Genomic DNA, 17,159 nt, shown 5'->3' on the forward strand with positions numbered 1-17,159 from the left:
AATCTAATCCCGGGGAGAGTGGACCGGTGATGTGGCTCATCAGGAGAAGGCACAGGCCACCAAGTCTGGCAACCTGGGTCCAATCCCTGGGGCCCACACGGTGAAAGGAGAGAAGTGACTCCCAAAAGTTGTCCTCTGACCCCCATGAGTGCACCACGTGCTGCCCCCCACACTCAATAAACAAGTGAATCTATCAGAGAGTGAGAGAAACAGAGAAAGAGGGACAGAGTCAGACATACAGAGAGACAGAGATAGAAAGATACACAGAGACAGAGAGAAACAGAGAGAGACAGAGACAGAAAGATACACAGAGACAGAGAGACAGAGACAGAAAGATACACAGAGACAGAGAGACAGAAACAGAGACAGAGTCAGAAAGACACACAGAGTCAGAGACAGAGACAGTCAGACTCACATGCTTGCATGCACACACACACACACACACACACACACACACGAGAGCGACTTTTGCCCTCTATGCTGACAACTGAGACTGAGACCCAGCTGCCTCCCTCCAGGAGGGACCTGTTAAACTCCCCTGCAGTCAAATCGGCATCTGCTAAAGTCTTCCTTTTGTGGTTTTTCTACATATTGTAAGACTGTCACGGGCAAGACGGAAAGAAAAGAACTGGACTCTTCTCCGGTTTGTCCATATTGTAAATAAACCCATTTCCTTTTACCCACTTCTGTTTTCTAATTTCTGTTGTATTTCAGACCTAATGGCCTGGGAACTGCTGACCAACTTTGCAAATCCACTAATGTAGCAAATCATACACTTTAAATGGGGAACGTGAGCTGCGATGAGTTATATCTCAATAAAGGCACTCTAGAAAGGAGCAATATGATGAACTGATTCTATTAGCAAGAGCTTACCCACCAATAAGAAACACCTCTAAGGCTCCACTCGGGTCTCAAAAAAAAATTCCCTAAACTGCAAACAGTGTGACTTTTCTCACAGAGTCCTCAGCTGTGAGCCAGACTCTGAGAAGGTGGATTGGCCGTTGGCCTCCTGCCAAGGTCAAATCTACATAAAAGGGAAAAGAAACTAATAACAATAGTCCCGAGAAACGAACAGAGCCGATCACCTACAGCAGTGGTTCTCAATCTGTGGGTCATGACCCTTTGGGGGTGAATGACCCTTCACAGGGGCTACCTAAAACCATAAAAAAAAACCCACTGATATTTACATTTTGATTCATAACTAGTAAAATTGCAGTTATGAAGTAGCATTGAAAATAATTTTATGGTTAGGGGTCACCACAACCTGAGGAACTGTATTAAAGGGTCGCAGCATCAGGAAGGTTGAGAACCACCCATCTACAGTGTTCAAAACACCCGCTTCCAACAGTCCCTAAACGTCCCCACCTGGGTCCTCAGCCATCCCCGATCCCAGGTCAGAACCAGTGTGCACAGTCCCCTTGGATTCCATTCTGACTGCTGGGACCTGCTGTGGGTCCCAGAGTCTTGCGGCAAGTCCAAAGGCAAGTGAGACCACATCTCAAGCTCTGGGGGCAGCTGCACCTTCCCCTCTGCCTCCACAGCTCCCCATGAGCAGCCTGGATCAGAAGGTGGAGTACAGGCAGCCCTGGCCACCAGAAATGTCATGCCCCTCTCTCAGGTCATCTGAGATAATGAAGTGAGGGACCACCTAGTCAGAAAGGATAGAAATGAACTCACTGGCCTGAGTGTCTCGGCCTCTGGCCCTGACTTCTCCCTGGTGCGAGCATACACAGCCCTTGAGATTCACCTCCATAAGACATGCGGAGTTGAACCTGGCATCTCAAAGGTGGGGAGACACCAGCAACAGGTGAGCTCTCTGACAGATGGGCACAGGTGGCGTGAGAAAAGACGGGTATATAGAAGGAAGAAAGATGACAGCAGGCAATCGGCAGATGGGCACATCATTGGTGGGCAGTGAGGGGAACCCTGGCTGGCCCAGAGAGCAGTGAAGGGAAACTGCACACAGGCTGGGAGTGGTCAATAGCTGACCCTGAGTTCCAATTCGAAATTCTACTCGATGGAAGGGATGGCCAGAAAGGTGAGCTTGACACTGTCAGGGTGCTGGCAGCAGGCAGTGACACCGGCAAGCTTAGGGCAGTCCCAAGGCGGACACTGATGCTAAGAGCTAGTCCCTCTGCTGACCTCCTGTATCCGTGCTGACAGAGTCCACTGACGACCCTCGACGCAGTTATAAAAGGCCGGCGGCTTTGCCTGGGGAAAGACGAGCAGACACACAGGTGAAGGTGAGAGATGACTCACTGAGGGGAGGACGGTCGGTTACTCAGCTGTCCTCCCTGACAGGCTGTGTGTGAGGGGCTTTGCGGTCACTTTTCTCACAGCTATGAAAAATGCCTGACACAAACCACTTGAGGCAGGAGCGGGTTATTTGGACTTACAGTCTGAGGGAACAGTCCACGGAGACAGGAGGGAGGCAGCCGGTCACGTTGTGTCTGTAGTCAGAAGAGAGATGAACGCTGGTGACCCCTCCCCTTTCCCCCCTTTTTATTCAGTCCAGGACCCAGCCCATGGGATGGTACCACCCACACTCAGTGTAGGTCTTCCAATATCAGTTAAAACTCCCTGGAAATGTCCCCACAGATGTGCCCAGAGGCGCGTCTTCTGAGTGATTCTAAAACCAATCCGGCTGACAGCGGAGATTAACGATTATTGTGATCAGGTGTGGTGATTCGAAGCTCCTGGAATGCTTCAGTCTCATCAGCTCAGTAGTCCAGACTGAGAAAAGCTAGCACCCTGGAGCCAGCCACGGTCTCTGCTCAGCTTGACACTGTCTCCCATGGCTGTCAACGGGATGAATTGTCCTAATTAACAAAAAGAAAAGACTTGCACACCCGCTGTGGAGTCAGGTTTTATGTGTGATGTGTTAACTGAAGTGTGTGCCCTTAGCCCTAAGTAGCATCCTCAAGACCGTGGTTCTCAACCTTCCTAATCCTGCAACCCTTCAATACGTGTTGTGGTGATCCCTGACAAGGAAATTACTTTATTGCTAATTCACAACTGTAATTTTGCTACTGTTATGAATCATAGTGTAAATATATAATATACAGGATATCTGATATGTGACCCTAAAAGTATTCATGACCTACAGTTGTCCCGTGCTCGCCGGGGACCAGAGCCTTCCCAGTGTGGCCTTCATACTGGTAATGAGGAGCTGAGAAACAGGACTGCTTTTCTTCACCATCTCATTGAACCCTGAGGAAGGGGTAACCCCTCTCTCCCAATGAGGCTGACTGATGGCCTCTCCTAGGCTGTGTGGGTCAGTGATGCTTGCCTCAAATCTCAGGCCCAGCATGTTGGACAGCAAGGGGGATGGGACGAGCAAAGGCTTCTAAGTCCTTTCTTGCCTGAAACTCTAATTCTGTCCCACCAAACCTGTGTAACTGTGCTTCCCCTTGGTGTGGACAGGAGCCCAGCTTCAGGCAGAGAGAAGAGACACAGCTTTGCAGTGGGGGCACAGAGTCAGCTTGGGGTACAGAAGAAGGCAGGAGGGCCGGCTCTAGAGCATCATGTGACCCGTGGGGCCCAGTGTCCTGGAATCCACCCACAGTCTGATCTGCAACCCAGATCTGAGTGATCATTCGGTCCCGACCCAGCATGGTGACTATCAGCCTTCCATGGTGACTATCAGCCTTCCACTAGAGTTGACTGGGGTGGTGGGAGTGGTCCTATGTCCTTCCCAGGGGCAGAGGCATCCTCATGGTAAAGAGGGGTGATGGGGGAGAATTGAGTATATTCAGGCATTCCCAGCAGATCTGCCTGGGTCCTGGTTTGCTCGGAGACTCACAGGCATGGCAGCTCCCACACAGTACCTGTCAGGGCAGGACAAGACTACGGCATATGGAAAACAACGGCCTAGACCTTCTTCCTCTAGCTCCTTCCTCAGCTGTTTCCAGCACCTGGGCTAGCCTCCAGCTTCATCCTCTGCCTCAAGGGTCCTAATCCATCTCTGCTTTCGGCCCACAGCCTGGGCCCTAAAGCTTGCACCATGGGGACACCATGACTTCTTCAGTTTCCAGTCTCATCTACACCCCCTGCTCGCAACTCCCAGCTGCGTCTCAGATCTTCAACCCCCAGCTACAGGCAGAACCCTGACCCCAGAATCACAAGTTCAGTAAGAGCCAGGTGGAGCAGGGTGGTCAGGAGTGGGTGGAGCCTTCCCGAAAGCCTTCCAGCCCACAGATGGAGTGGGGAATGTGGACAAGTCTGCTGTGGGCTCGAGGCTGCCTGTGCAGAGGTGAGTGGCTCTTCTCACTGGCCTCTGCGATTGCCTTAGCGCTATGGGGACAAGGAGGAGAGAGCAAGGGGGACTCCAGACATCTTAGGACCTGGAGAGGCGGGGGTGAAATAGAATCTATTGGTTTCTTTGCAGGTGGAGGTAAGTTGGCCTTCATAGTCCTCAAAGATGTTTCACTAAGAGAATTGGGTTGGACTGCTGCAGTCCTTGTAAGCGAGAAGTGGTATGTGACCCCCAAATCCCGGGCTGTCTTTAGAAATGGGAGCTGGGGAGCAGAAGGCTACACGGGAAGCGGAGGCACAGAGCAGCCAGGTATGGCTGGAACACACTGGCCCGGTTGAGATGTAGCTTAGCTTCCTGCCCACAGTGTGCAATGGGCACAGGAACTTCTCCAGGTCTCCTGGACCTGTCTCCAGAGATGTGCCCCCAGGGAGACGGGGGAAAATGGGAGAAACAACAGAAGGTACCCCTATCCCCCACCAAGCTTGGCAGCTATATGAGCTGGTGCTGGCATGTTGGGTAGGCAGATGGATTACAGCAGAGCTCAATTTACCGAGTGAGGTCAGCGGCCCCAGCTGTCACCCCACGCCTTCAGAACTGGAGACGCCATGAAGATGTTCTGGCCGCAGAATCCTATCTTGCCTCCCAATACCAGGGCTGGGCCCTCACACCAGCCGACTGGTGACAGATTTAGTGTCTGCCCTGACACTGACACACTCTTCACCCTCCTCTTCATTCTCTCCCCACCATGGTCTGTAGCCTGTCGATCACAGGACCAGCTCCTGTTCCTTGCCAACTGGCTGTTGTGCATGGCAGTGACCCAGGATCAAGGAGCCATTCCCAGCATCCACCACGGAGCTCTCTGGCTGGGCAGAGGTAAGAGAGATGAGAGGCTCATGTTTGATGAGTTGGAAGTGGGAAGTGGGTCCAAGAAGCAAGAAGACAGCCTCACCAGGTTCTGTGTGGGCCGTCGAGGGAAGGCAAGAGAACCGAGAGCCGAAGGCTATGTTGCCCAACACTTGGCATCCGTGATAGGGTGGGTATCTTATGACGCTGCTCCAAAGGGCCAGCTGTTTCTTGCAGGAAGTGCATAGCAGCTAGAGTTCTCAGGAAAACAACCTGACGATGTTCAAAGTGCAAATGAGAGAGGCAGACAGGCACATGGGCTCAGTCGCTGCCGCTGAGTGAAGGAAACCAAGAGGGGTTAGAACAACCTGGGCCAAGGACACTGAGCCAAGAGCAGGAGAGGACAGGGTCACCATGAGGATAGGGGACAAGCTTTAGGGGAATACACCGCACTGAAGATAAATCAATGGATGGACGTGAGTTGCCCTCATGAGAAGCTCTGGTAAAGAGCAAGGCTGGGTGGTGCCACCAAGGCCAGGAATGGGTGACAGGTGGGAGATGGGGAACCTTTCCCTTAAGCCCTAGCTACTGAGCTGCTTCTCCATGGCCATTCGGCAGCCATGGCTCCCTTTCCTTAGGTTAGTCCCAAGTTGAGTCCTTTTTATTTTGATCAGTAGCAAAGAGGGGCTTGCTATTCAACCCCTGACTGCACATGAGGGCCGTGCTCTCAGATAGAAGGCCCACTCTACAGCCAGAGTTGCTCAAAGCCCCAACCCTCTCCTGAGCTTGGGACCTTCCTCTTGGTGCTCTCCTGGTTACTGTCTCCTGGTCACAAGGAGCACTTCGTGTCTGTTTCCCTGACATGAATGAGTCTGGGAAGTACATCCACAGGCCACGTGTACGATTTTGCTAGTTCTTACCCTGCGTACCACCAGAGTATAAATTCAATCCAGGCTTCAGTAAAAACCCACTTAAACAACAGTCTCCAGCCGTATGGGGGAGTAGCTGGCTGGAAGTCTTGGTGACACCCTCAGATTTCCCACTCTTGAGGCCTGGAAACATCTCCCATGCTGCTGATGGACTCCATGTGTGGAGTGAGACTTGAAAAAGCCTTAGGGTGCTACCTGCTCCGGCCCCTCTCCATTCCTGTCGCCCCAAGTAGCAAACAGATGATTCTCAGAGATGGGGAACGCCCTGTAGATTCAAGGGTGTAAAGACAAGCAGACATCTCTAAAGGCAAAGGGGAGGTGGGGAGGTGGCACTCACAGAGGCTGTTTGGAAAGAACCATCCTTTCCAGTGACACCCGTAACAGGACTATTCAAGGCGACACCTATCCCAGCTCGGGCAGGCCACGGCTGGGTGGACGCTCTTGCAAAAGTATTTTCTGAGCAAGGTTGCGCTGGCCTGTGCAAGGCTGTGGTCTGGCAGGGTGTCTGGGCCATTCTTAGATCAAGCACAAATGTGACATCACCTCCTGGAAGCGCTTTTGGCTTTGTTTATTATTTGCTTTTTATATACCCTAACATAGGTAACCTCACTGAGTCTATCAGTGCTTTTAAGTCCAGGTTCTGAGAGGATCTCATCCTGGTCAGCATGCGGACATAGGGGAGGATAACAGCAGAAGGGTGAAGGAGCCGCAAACTGGCACAGTTCACACCTGAGCAAGCTGTCATTTGTGTTTGTCTGTGTTTATCTGTGTTCAGCCTTGGGGGCGGGGCGGAGATTCTCTGTGATGGAGAGACTAACCGACATCTCTCTGGAGGGAGCCAGGATCCTGCGGGAGAGCAAGAAGTCAAGGTGCAGTACTGGGAAGAAATTGATCAGGACACCAGGCCAGTGAGACAGCACATACCTGACCTGCTCTGCGGTAGCTTGAAGACGATAGCTAGGGGCCTGGAGGCAATCTGAGGAAAGGAGCCTGCTCAGAGGCCATCACGGTCAGGAGGCTGTTCCAGCCCAGGACAGGCGAGATCCTTAGCCTGCTCTCTTTTCACCCACTCTTGTCTGGGCCTCTTTTGTCTCCTTTCTGCCCCTGGGACCTCCGCACTGGGGGTCACATGTTCTGTGGATAAGCTAGCTTGTAGTCTAACATTCTCTCCCCTCCTCCTCCTTGGTCTGGATAACGGCTGACGTTTCCTCCCGACTGCCTTCACCATGCTGGTTGCGTTTTCCTGGACAACTGCTCCCTCACATGGCTCCCTGATCACAGAAGCCTCAGCCCTCGTCCCCAGCAGACCAGTTGTGAAGTGATTTCACACTGCCTGGGATAGCTGTGCATGGTTTCTGTCTGTACCCGTCTCTGAGCCTCGCTACGCATTGTTGGCAGGGACCAATAGACAACCAGACCCAGATTCTAGTCTTGGATCTGCCTCTGAGCCTAGGCAATTCCTGGAGTCACCCTGACCCCTAACTCCCTCTCCTGTAGAGAAGAAAACCTTCTGTGTTGACTGATGTCACCATGAGGCCTGTGAGAACCAGAGTGCACAGAGCCCTGGGGGACACTAAAGTGCTGGCGTCCACGCTGGGGTCCACTTGAGAAAGTGAGCAGCAAGTTATTTGTGGTGGAGTACTCCACAGTAGAATATACGATACTTCTCTTTTAAAATTCCTAAAAGATAATCAATGGTTTACTGTAAAAAGCAATAAAATGTATTAGGGGCTAAAGTATAAATAGAAACGAATGTAATCATTGTGGGAATGAGAAACATAAATGGCCTACCCAAAAAATGGGGGATCCATGCATCCTAGGCCATCTACAAGGTGTACAAAGACACAGAGAGGTCAGATAGAAGGTCCTAGAGAGATAGACTTCATAAACTCTAATCATCATAAGACAACTAAAGTGGATATCAGAGGAAGGAGACTCCAGGGCATGCAGAAGGACATCATACAATGATAGAAGGGTTAGTTCAAGGAGAGGGTGCAACAGACAAACACACAAAACAAGACCTGGGAGAAGCTGAGGGTGGTGGCTGGCATCTGTCACCCCAGCTCTCGGGATGTGGAGGCAGGAGGAGTTCTGTGAGTCTGAAGCCAGCCTGTGAAACTTGTCTCAGCAAATGGAACCAAACAAAACAAAAACGAACCCAGCAGAACTGAAGGCTCAAGCAAGCAGACACCCAAGCGCAGGTGGGATTCCCAGCAGATGGAAGGATCCAGGAGGATGCCTGAAGCCAGAGCACATCTGCTCAGCAGCCTGACCTCAGAGCTAACCAAACCCCACCAGGGAGCAGCAGATTCACCCACTGTGGGGAAGCGATCTCCAAAGCCCTGGGAACTGATGCAGGACAGACTGCGGCCTCAGGCCACAGACTTCAACAAATAACTCTGGGAGATTTACTTCCAATCTAGCCATTCTGTCTTTGTTTGTTTGTTTATTTTTGGTTTTTTCAAGACAGGGTTTCTCTGTGGTTTTTGGAGCCTGTCCTGGAACTAGCTCTTGTAGACCAGGCTGGTCTCGAACTCACAGAGATCCGCCTGCCTCTGCCTCCCGAGTGCTGGGATTAAAGGCGGCCATTCTGTCTTTAAAAAACAGGTCCCTACTTGATTACTGCTATGGAATAATCCTTCTGGACACTATGAAGATGTGTTGCTCTTATTGCTAATAAAAAGCTGATTGGCTGATGGCTGGGCAGGATTTTCAGGGCAGAGAGAATGCTGGGAAGAAGAAGGGCGGAGTCAGAGGAGACACCATGAGAAGCAGAGCAAGCAGGATGGGAAGCATAAACACGTGGTAAATGAGACCCAGGACGGCACATAGACGAACAGAAATGGGCTCATTTAAGTTAGAACAGGTGGCTAAAAACAAGCCCAAGCTGACGGCTGAGCATTTGTAACAGATCTTAAGTCTCTCTGGTTATTTATGAGTTGGTGGTCCTGACAAAAGGAGTCCTAAAGAGAATGAACCATGACAAGAATGGCCAGTTTGGGAATCAGGAACATGACAGCAAATTCTTAAAGCCAAAGCTCACAGACTTTGTGCCAAACAACATGGCCAATGTCAAAATCTAACATACATTAAGGGTTCCCTAAAATACTAAGTTCCCTAAAATACCAATAAACCACAGATACTAAAATACCAATAAACCACAGTACCAAACAGAAATTATCAAACACTTGTGTTGAAAGATTTGCCAAGCCAACTTACGGAAGAAAAATCTTCACCAACATACAAACTTGGGAACATAATACACACCATTGATGATTAAAGAGACAAAAATGAAATTAGAAAAACAATCCTCTTTGTAGTCATGACAGCAATGAGTGTAAAAGTCCCTTCATCTCATGTTCCTCCGCACATGTCGGGAGGAGCTTTACATGCTGCTGGTGGGCATATGACCTGAGCAGTTTGGATAGCAAATTGCTAACAGCCAGTGAATTTGAAGCAAGTACCCAGCACTGTGGCCATGCACGCCTGGCATCTGAGAGAAGCTTAGAACATTACTTGGATTGGACCATTTTTTTCCCTAAAATCATTGCATTTTTTAGGGATAGGTTCTTGGGGTGAAAGCAGGCATCATAGTCAGAATATGACATAGTCCTGGAAGGGGACAGAAGTGGGTACAAGCACACCTTCAGCCACAGGCCAATGTTGTAATACTTAAGCTGTTTATTTGGTTCACCACTACATACTGCTGGTTTCATATTGTTACTGTTGAATCTGGAATGTTCCCCATAGGCTCATGTTTTGAAGACTTAGTCCCCAGCTTCTGGCCCTGTTTTGAAGGGCATGGAGCTGGTGCCTGCCTTCCAGAGTAGCTCACTAGAGGTGGCCTTTGAAAGATTAGACTTACGCCTGGTTCTAGCTTCCTGGTCTCCTGCCATAGAACCCGAGAGCCAAAATAAATCATTCTTTCCTTAAGCGGATGCTATTTGATATTTTGCCGCAACAGAGAGCAATACACGCTTGTCTAAAACATAACTCTTACTTCAAATGCTTTTGAAATTTTGTTCAGAGAGGTACATAAATGATAAGACTATTGTTAATGTAAGAACCACTATTTTTAACTTCTGTCATTTGATCTTTTTTTGGGGTACCATGTCACAAGCTTCCCTTAAGTGTGTTTTATGTTAGCAATGTTAGACACTCGAGAATTTTAAAAAATGGAAGAATTTGATCTTTGGGATGAAGCAGTGTTTTTGATGTGTGATCCATGCCTCTGGAGTCCCAAAGACATTCAAGCTCAAATGTGAGGTCAAGTCCATTTTCATGATGCTAAGAGGCCATTTTCATTTCTCTCTCTGTTGACATTTTCAATAAAGGAGCCAAGCGGCCCACAATGTCCTCCGGGTTAGCATCTTTCTGTGATAGTAGCCATTGTATGCCTCACTGCCTGGAGCACTCCTAAGGGAAAACACGAGGAAATGGTCCACCCGAGGATGCCCTGGGTAGACTAGAGACAATGTTCATCATTCATGCTCAGGCTGTGTGTCTTTTTACTGTTCTTGCAAAGTAGACGTGGAAAAAAAATTTTTTCCAAAGTGGAGGATAATGGTGATGATGATTAATCTTCATTGTCAACCTGCATGGATCTAGAATCACCATGGCAACACATCTCTGGGTGTGTCTGTGCGGGAGTTTCTAGATTAGGATAGATAATTGGGTGAGAAGACCTACCCTGAATGTGCGCATCGCCATCCTCCCAGCCAGGATCCCACATTGGAAAAAAAAAAAAAAGAATAAAGTGAACTGAACCCCAGAATCTCTCTCCTGTGGTTAGAATGTGACCAGCAGCTTTAGTCTCTGTTGCCATGCCTTCCCTGTCATGATGGCCTGTGACCTCCTCGAACTGTGAGTCAGTTCCCTGTCCTGATTAGGGTTTCTGTATCTGTGAAGAGACACCACTACCACAGCAATGCTGAGAAATGAAACATTTAATTGGGGTGACTCCCTTACAGTTTCAGAGGACAAGGAGCATGGTGGTATGCAGGAAGACATGGTGCCAGAAAGGTAGCTGAAGTCCTAAAGAAAGTTGTCTGATACACTGGGCAGTATCCTGAGCATAGGAAACCTCAAAGCCTGCCCCCACAGTGATATACTTCCTCCAACAAGGCCCTACCCACTTTAACAAAGCCACGCCTCCTAATAGTGCCACTACTCCCTATGAGGTTGTGGGGACCAGTTAGATTCAAACTACCACACTCCCTTAACTCCCTTCTTGTCAAGAATTTGGTTATGGTAACAAGAAAACAATTACAACAATCACCCAGAGGAAAGTCTGTGTGACCAAAGTCACACATTTCTGGGGAACAAAAGCTATCACTGCTTGTAAGAACAACTTGCAGACTCCTTTGGACTATTTACTGACATTATCGTACGGAGGGATGAAAAAAACAGCCATCCTAAGAAGATCCATTGACAAGACTGGCTGTCATCGAACAATGATGACCTTTAAAATGAAAATTAGAATTTTGGAAAAACATGGGCCAACACCCAAATCTTTCATGACTTCCCATTTTGTAATGGTTTGGCAGATGTAGTGGGTGGTGATATTTGTGAAGGAGATGTTTTGATGTTTGGTACGGAGTAGCACCCACCTTTCAAACTCCAACCACCTGTTACTTTCCGATAACCAACATGTCATAGGAGGGGAGCCACTCAGAGTAAAGGCTAGGCTGTTGTGTCCTGACAGCACAAAGAAGCTCCTGGTCTGAGTATGAACTACACATTGAGACCCTAAAGAAACTACTGGAACAAGGACCAGGAAGCTTTTTCAGAACCTTGCTTGGCAGTGTAGGCTACTTAGTCTGCTTCATGAGGACCTGGGTTTGGATCCCATCAACCATGTAATGAGCCAGGAGCCATACACCTGACATTAATACCAGTTCCAAGGTGGGTGGAGACAAGAGGACCCCTGGGATTGGCTGGCAATTAGCCTAGTCCCAGGTTAAGGGAGAAATCTTGCCTCCAGGGAAAAAGAGAAGGTTGTAGAAATGGACACCTGATTCCCTTCACATGCTCACAAATACACACAGAAAAATAATAAATATATCATTTTCTTTTTGTAAAAAAAAAAAAAGAAAAAAACAAGTTTTGTATATGGGATGAGAAGGGCAATTTCTCTCTTTAATATACGGATTCCAGTTTCCCATTCAGTTTGTGATGTGACCAGTCCTTCTCCATCATGTGTTCTTAGCAACTTGGTTGAGTATTCATTGACCCTTTATGTGTAGATTTGTTGCTGGACTCTTACACATGAGTCCCCCAAACTGCAAAGGCCCAAGAGGAAACACACTAAAATCTTCTTCACAGCCGTGGTCTTAGAAATGGACTCAGGGGCATCACTCCAAACACACTAGAGAGCCTACATGAAGCTAGCTAGAACGTTCTGCATAGCAATCAGCCAGAAGGAGATGAGAGCTTCAGAGTGGGAAAGAATATTTGAAACCTGAGGAGAGGCTGAAAAAAATGTTGGAACTGTGTAATTTATCTCAAACAAAACCCCAATAGTTCAACTAAATAGTGAACAAGGGATCTGGATAGACTTTTCTTCAAAGAAGACTCCAGAATGAAGAGCAGGTAATTTAAAAAGTGCCAGAAGTCCTGATGGGGAAATAAATGCACAACCAGACCACAAGGGCACATCCCTTCCCTCCTGTCATGGCCCGGCCGTTATCAGCTTTAAGAGACAAGAGCTGAGAGTGGGGAGCCTGAACCCTGCTGACTCAGACGCAGATTATGCAGCTTTGGAAGGTGACACAGAGGACCTTTAAGCACAGAAAATAAAGTGATCATGTGATCCAGACATTTCGCTCTAAGGGATATGTCCAAAAGACTTTAGAGGGGTCTCTCGAAGAGTCACCAGCACTCCTGTGTCCACTGAAGCCCTAGGCACATTAACCAGGGTGCGGGGACATATTTATTTCCGGCAAGGGGTGAGCGAAACGAGGAGGTACAGTGAGGCGACTGCCACAGGAAGAGGGCGAAGGGGCACAGGTCAGACTCTGAAAGGTCGCATCTGCAGTTAGCATGTGGATCGCATACGTAAGAGTCTGCCGTGAAAGAGCCGAGGAAACGAATCAGCAGGTAAGAGTGTTTGCTGCATGAGCAGAGTACCTGAGTTTCAGTCCTCAGTACCCACGTCAAAAGCTGGGGACATGGTCACATGTGCCTGAAATATAGGGCTTGCTGTTCGTCTGCCAGCCTCGTGGAAAAACAATAAGATCCAGATTTAGCGAGAGACCCTGTATCGAGGGAATGAATCAGAGAGAATGGTTGAGCAGGAACCTCACAAATACATGTGTACGTAACACACACACACACACACACACACACACACACAAACACACACACACTGCTGAAGGATAGAGATCTCATGTTATTTGTTCTTAACCAAGAAAAAAATCAAAAGGAAAGGAGAAGAAAAGAAAATGCAAATCAAAATTTGGTGCACTGTCAAAGAATAATACCCACAATTACAGGAAAAATTACTAAAATTTCCCCTCCAACAGATCTGTCTTGTTTTCTTCATGTCTCAGCCAAAACAACATATTCAAGTGATGGCTGGAGAGACAATGGAGAACCCTGCTGCCACCCATGCAGTCAGGGGAGGGAGCGTGCAAACGGTACCGCAGTGCCACTATTTTTGCTGAATTCCGAAGTGGAAAGCAGGCCTGGTTTTCATCAGCGTGACTTGTGTAAACACATGACAGGTTTATTCTTGTTATTTTAGTGAGTGGATGCTTCAGATGCTCAGTCTTAGTTTCTGGCATAATAGTGCCGATGGGTAGAGCCACTTGAAAGGGAAGGCTTTGCGGTGTTCCATCATTTTAAGAGCGACTGGAGCCTACGAGCAAGGACACTGCGCAATCTTTGGGGATGAAGCCCCCTCCCTGATCACATAATTTACAATCACCACTGACGATTCCCATGCAAGGCCCCCAAGAGCACCATGAAGACATGTCTACAGCATCGCAAGATCCAGATTTGCAGAAATGCACACTTCATATGGAAAGTTGAGGGTGTATTAAATAACCACAGTTTTAATTCTGGCTGAAAAGAATTACCAAAGAATCATTTTGTTTAAAGTATTTAGGTTTGAACTTGAGAGATGAGTCAATGGTTGAGCATATTCTTTGATCTTACAGAGGACCTGAGTTCAGTTCCTACCACCCATCTTGGGCATCCTTGAATCTTTTATTTTTCTTTCTTTTTTTATGTGTATGTGAGTGTGTGTTTGTGTGTGTGTGTCCTCTTAGATGCCAGAGAAGAATTTCAGATCCCCTAGACCTGGAGTTAGGGGGCAGTTGTGAACCACTTGATGTGGGTGCTGGGAACCAAACTCTTGTCGTCTGGCAGAGTGGTTACCTACCTTAACTTCAAAGTCATCTCTCCAACTCCTAAAAGAAGGATTTGAAATAGATAAATTCCTTAGGTGAGAAATGCCAGCCATATCTAAAATATCTTGCTAAATCTAATTGCGATAGAAGAGCCCAGTGCTTGTCTTTGTCCACGCATCAGAGAGAAAGACACAGCTCATGGCTCCCACCAAATGAGGAGGGAGGTCTGTGCAGGAGTGAACAGAAAAGGCCTGTGAATGCCGAGACCGGAAGCTGGATGATCAGGGTCTTATGAGGTAATAAGACATTTGGCACACACCAGCAAACTCGAGACAGGGAGCGGAGGGCTAAGGTGGCAATAGAAGTCATCTCAGTCACCCCAGGGCCTCACAGGCAGCTGCCTTGTGGAGGCTCCTCAGACTTACCTGGGTTCTCTCGAGAGATGCCTTCCCCCAGGTCTGGAAGACTGGTGACTACACACTTGCCCAGTGGACAGAATTCAAATATTCTTAGCCCAGATGCGATGAGGGCTGAGGAACCCACACATCTATGGGGACAAGAGCAGTTACCAATCTGGGCCTGCCCTCCCTTGATGCCCATGTGTTGTATCTCGGAGCATTTATTCATACATATAGATGCCCACAAGTCTACCCTTGAACAGAGTGAGAATGCTGGACAGCCTCGAGCAAGGGCAAGAGTGTAAGACATTAGAATTGCGTGCCCATGCTCACGATCACCTTGCTGACAATGCCCTGAGCTAGAACCCGGCCAGTTGTCCCTCAGCAAGTGGAGAGCTGAACTGTGGTCCGTGCAGGCCATGGAGAAGGCCTAGCAATGGAGACAGAGCCAACTATTGACACAACTGGAGCATCTCAGAGGAGTTCTGCTGGCTGAACAAAGCCAATCTGAAAGTCAATGCATGTTTATAATTCTTGAGCCAACAAAGTGATGGACATGAAAGAGGTCAGTGGTTGCAGGAGGCTTCCAAGGAGAAAGGGGCGCAGCAGCCACAAAGGTCAGTAGGAGGGACCTACAGATGGCCTGCACTGTCATCTCTGTGGCGGAAACGAGAACCCACATGTGTGACAAAGTCTGTGGAGTCCTTATGTCTGGGTGCAATGCACAGCAAGGTGGTGAGGGGCCGAGAATAGTGCCTTGGCTCTCACACTGTGCAGCGTGATTCCGAGGTTCCAGCTCTTCCTAACATCGAGATCTGGGCCCACAGCTGCCAGGCTGCAGGGGAGGGTCGGTGGTGCCGAAATAATAGTCGAGCTGGCATAAGGCAGCTTCAAGTCCTCCAGGGGAGATGATGTTCTACCAAGGGGACACCTGATCTCTCAGAGCCCAGGGAGTGGGCCAGATGTCCCTTCCCAAGCGGTGTTTATTTTTCATGACATCAGTAAGAACATCTCATTGGTGAAGGCTTGGCACAGGTCTGGAGCTGGGCTTTAAGTGTTTGCAGCTTGGCAAACCCATAATGCACTGCAGTCTCAGAAGGTTGAGGGAGTTGCTGCTGGTGACTTTTCGCTGGGCTGGGGAACCTCGATCTTTCCTGAGAGAGGGATGGGTTTTGCCCACCCGTGTTCAATTCCAGAACTGAACTTGAAGTTGAGGAAATTCTGGTTGTTTCATGCCAAGGGTAAGTTGTATGGACAGCCATGGAGGTGGTGGTGGTAGAGGATCTCCAAACAGTTGTGCATGGGAAGCAGCAGCCACTCAAACTACAGTGACGAGTGATGAGAACACCCATCCTCCCCGGACCCTTCTCCCTCAGCTTACATGCTTAATTGTTTCAAGATAAAGTCTCACAACATACCCCACGCTCGTCTCAAACTCATGTCCTCCTGCCTCAGCCTCCTGAGTGCTGGGATACAGGCCTGTGCTGGTTTGTCAGGATTCCTTGCATGATCCTGATCAGAGCTGAGCTGAAAGTGTTCTCTGAGTTGTCTTAGTCACTGCTCTATTGCTGTGAAGAGAAACCATGACCAAGGCAGCTTAGAAAAGGAAGTCTTTATTTGGGAGCTTGATGTGGGAATCCCCTCTGTGTGCTGTGATTACCATTAATGAATAAAGAACTACTTTGAGCCTATAGTAGAGCAGGGCAGAAGAGAAGTAGGCGGGGAAAACTAAACAGACTGCTGGGGGAAGGAAGGCAGAGTCAGAGAGAAGTCAGGTAGCCCCACCAGAGCCAGACAGAACTTTACTTGGTAAGCCACAGCCACGTGGCAATACACAGATTACTAAAAATGGATTAAATTAAGATATAAAAGTTAGCCAATAAGAAGCTAGAACTGATGGGCCAAGCAATGATTTAAATAATATCATTTCTGTGTTATTATTTTGGGGCTGGGCAGCCATGTACCAACAAGCAGCCCCCCACAGCAGGAGCTTGCTTAGTCCATGATCGTGGTGACTAGGAGTGTGGTGCATGCATGCAACCATGCATGGCACTGTAGCAGTAGCTGCAAGCTCACATTTAATTAACAAGTTGCAGGTGGTGGGGGTGGGGGCAACTCTGTCATGGGTTTTGAAATCTCAGAGCCCACTGTCAGTGACATATCTCCAACAACACCACACCTATTCCAATAAGGCCAGACCTCCCAATCCTTCCCAAACAGTTCCACTAACCGGGATAAGCCATTCAATTATATGAGCCTATGGGGTCCATTCTCACTGAAGCCACCACACAAGTGAAGCTCTGAGGCCTAGCCCCAGAGTCCAAGAGACTGTCCAGCAAGGCACAGGAAACCACAACTCTCTGACCCTGCCACCCGGACTCCA

The sequence above is a fragment of the Chionomys nivalis genome, chromosome 2 (assembly GCF_950005125.1).
Source record: "Chionomys nivalis chromosome 2, mChiNiv1.1, whole genome shotgun sequence".
Classification (NCBI taxonomy): Eukaryota; Metazoa; Chordata; class Mammalia; order Rodentia; family Cricetidae; genus Chionomys; species Chionomys nivalis.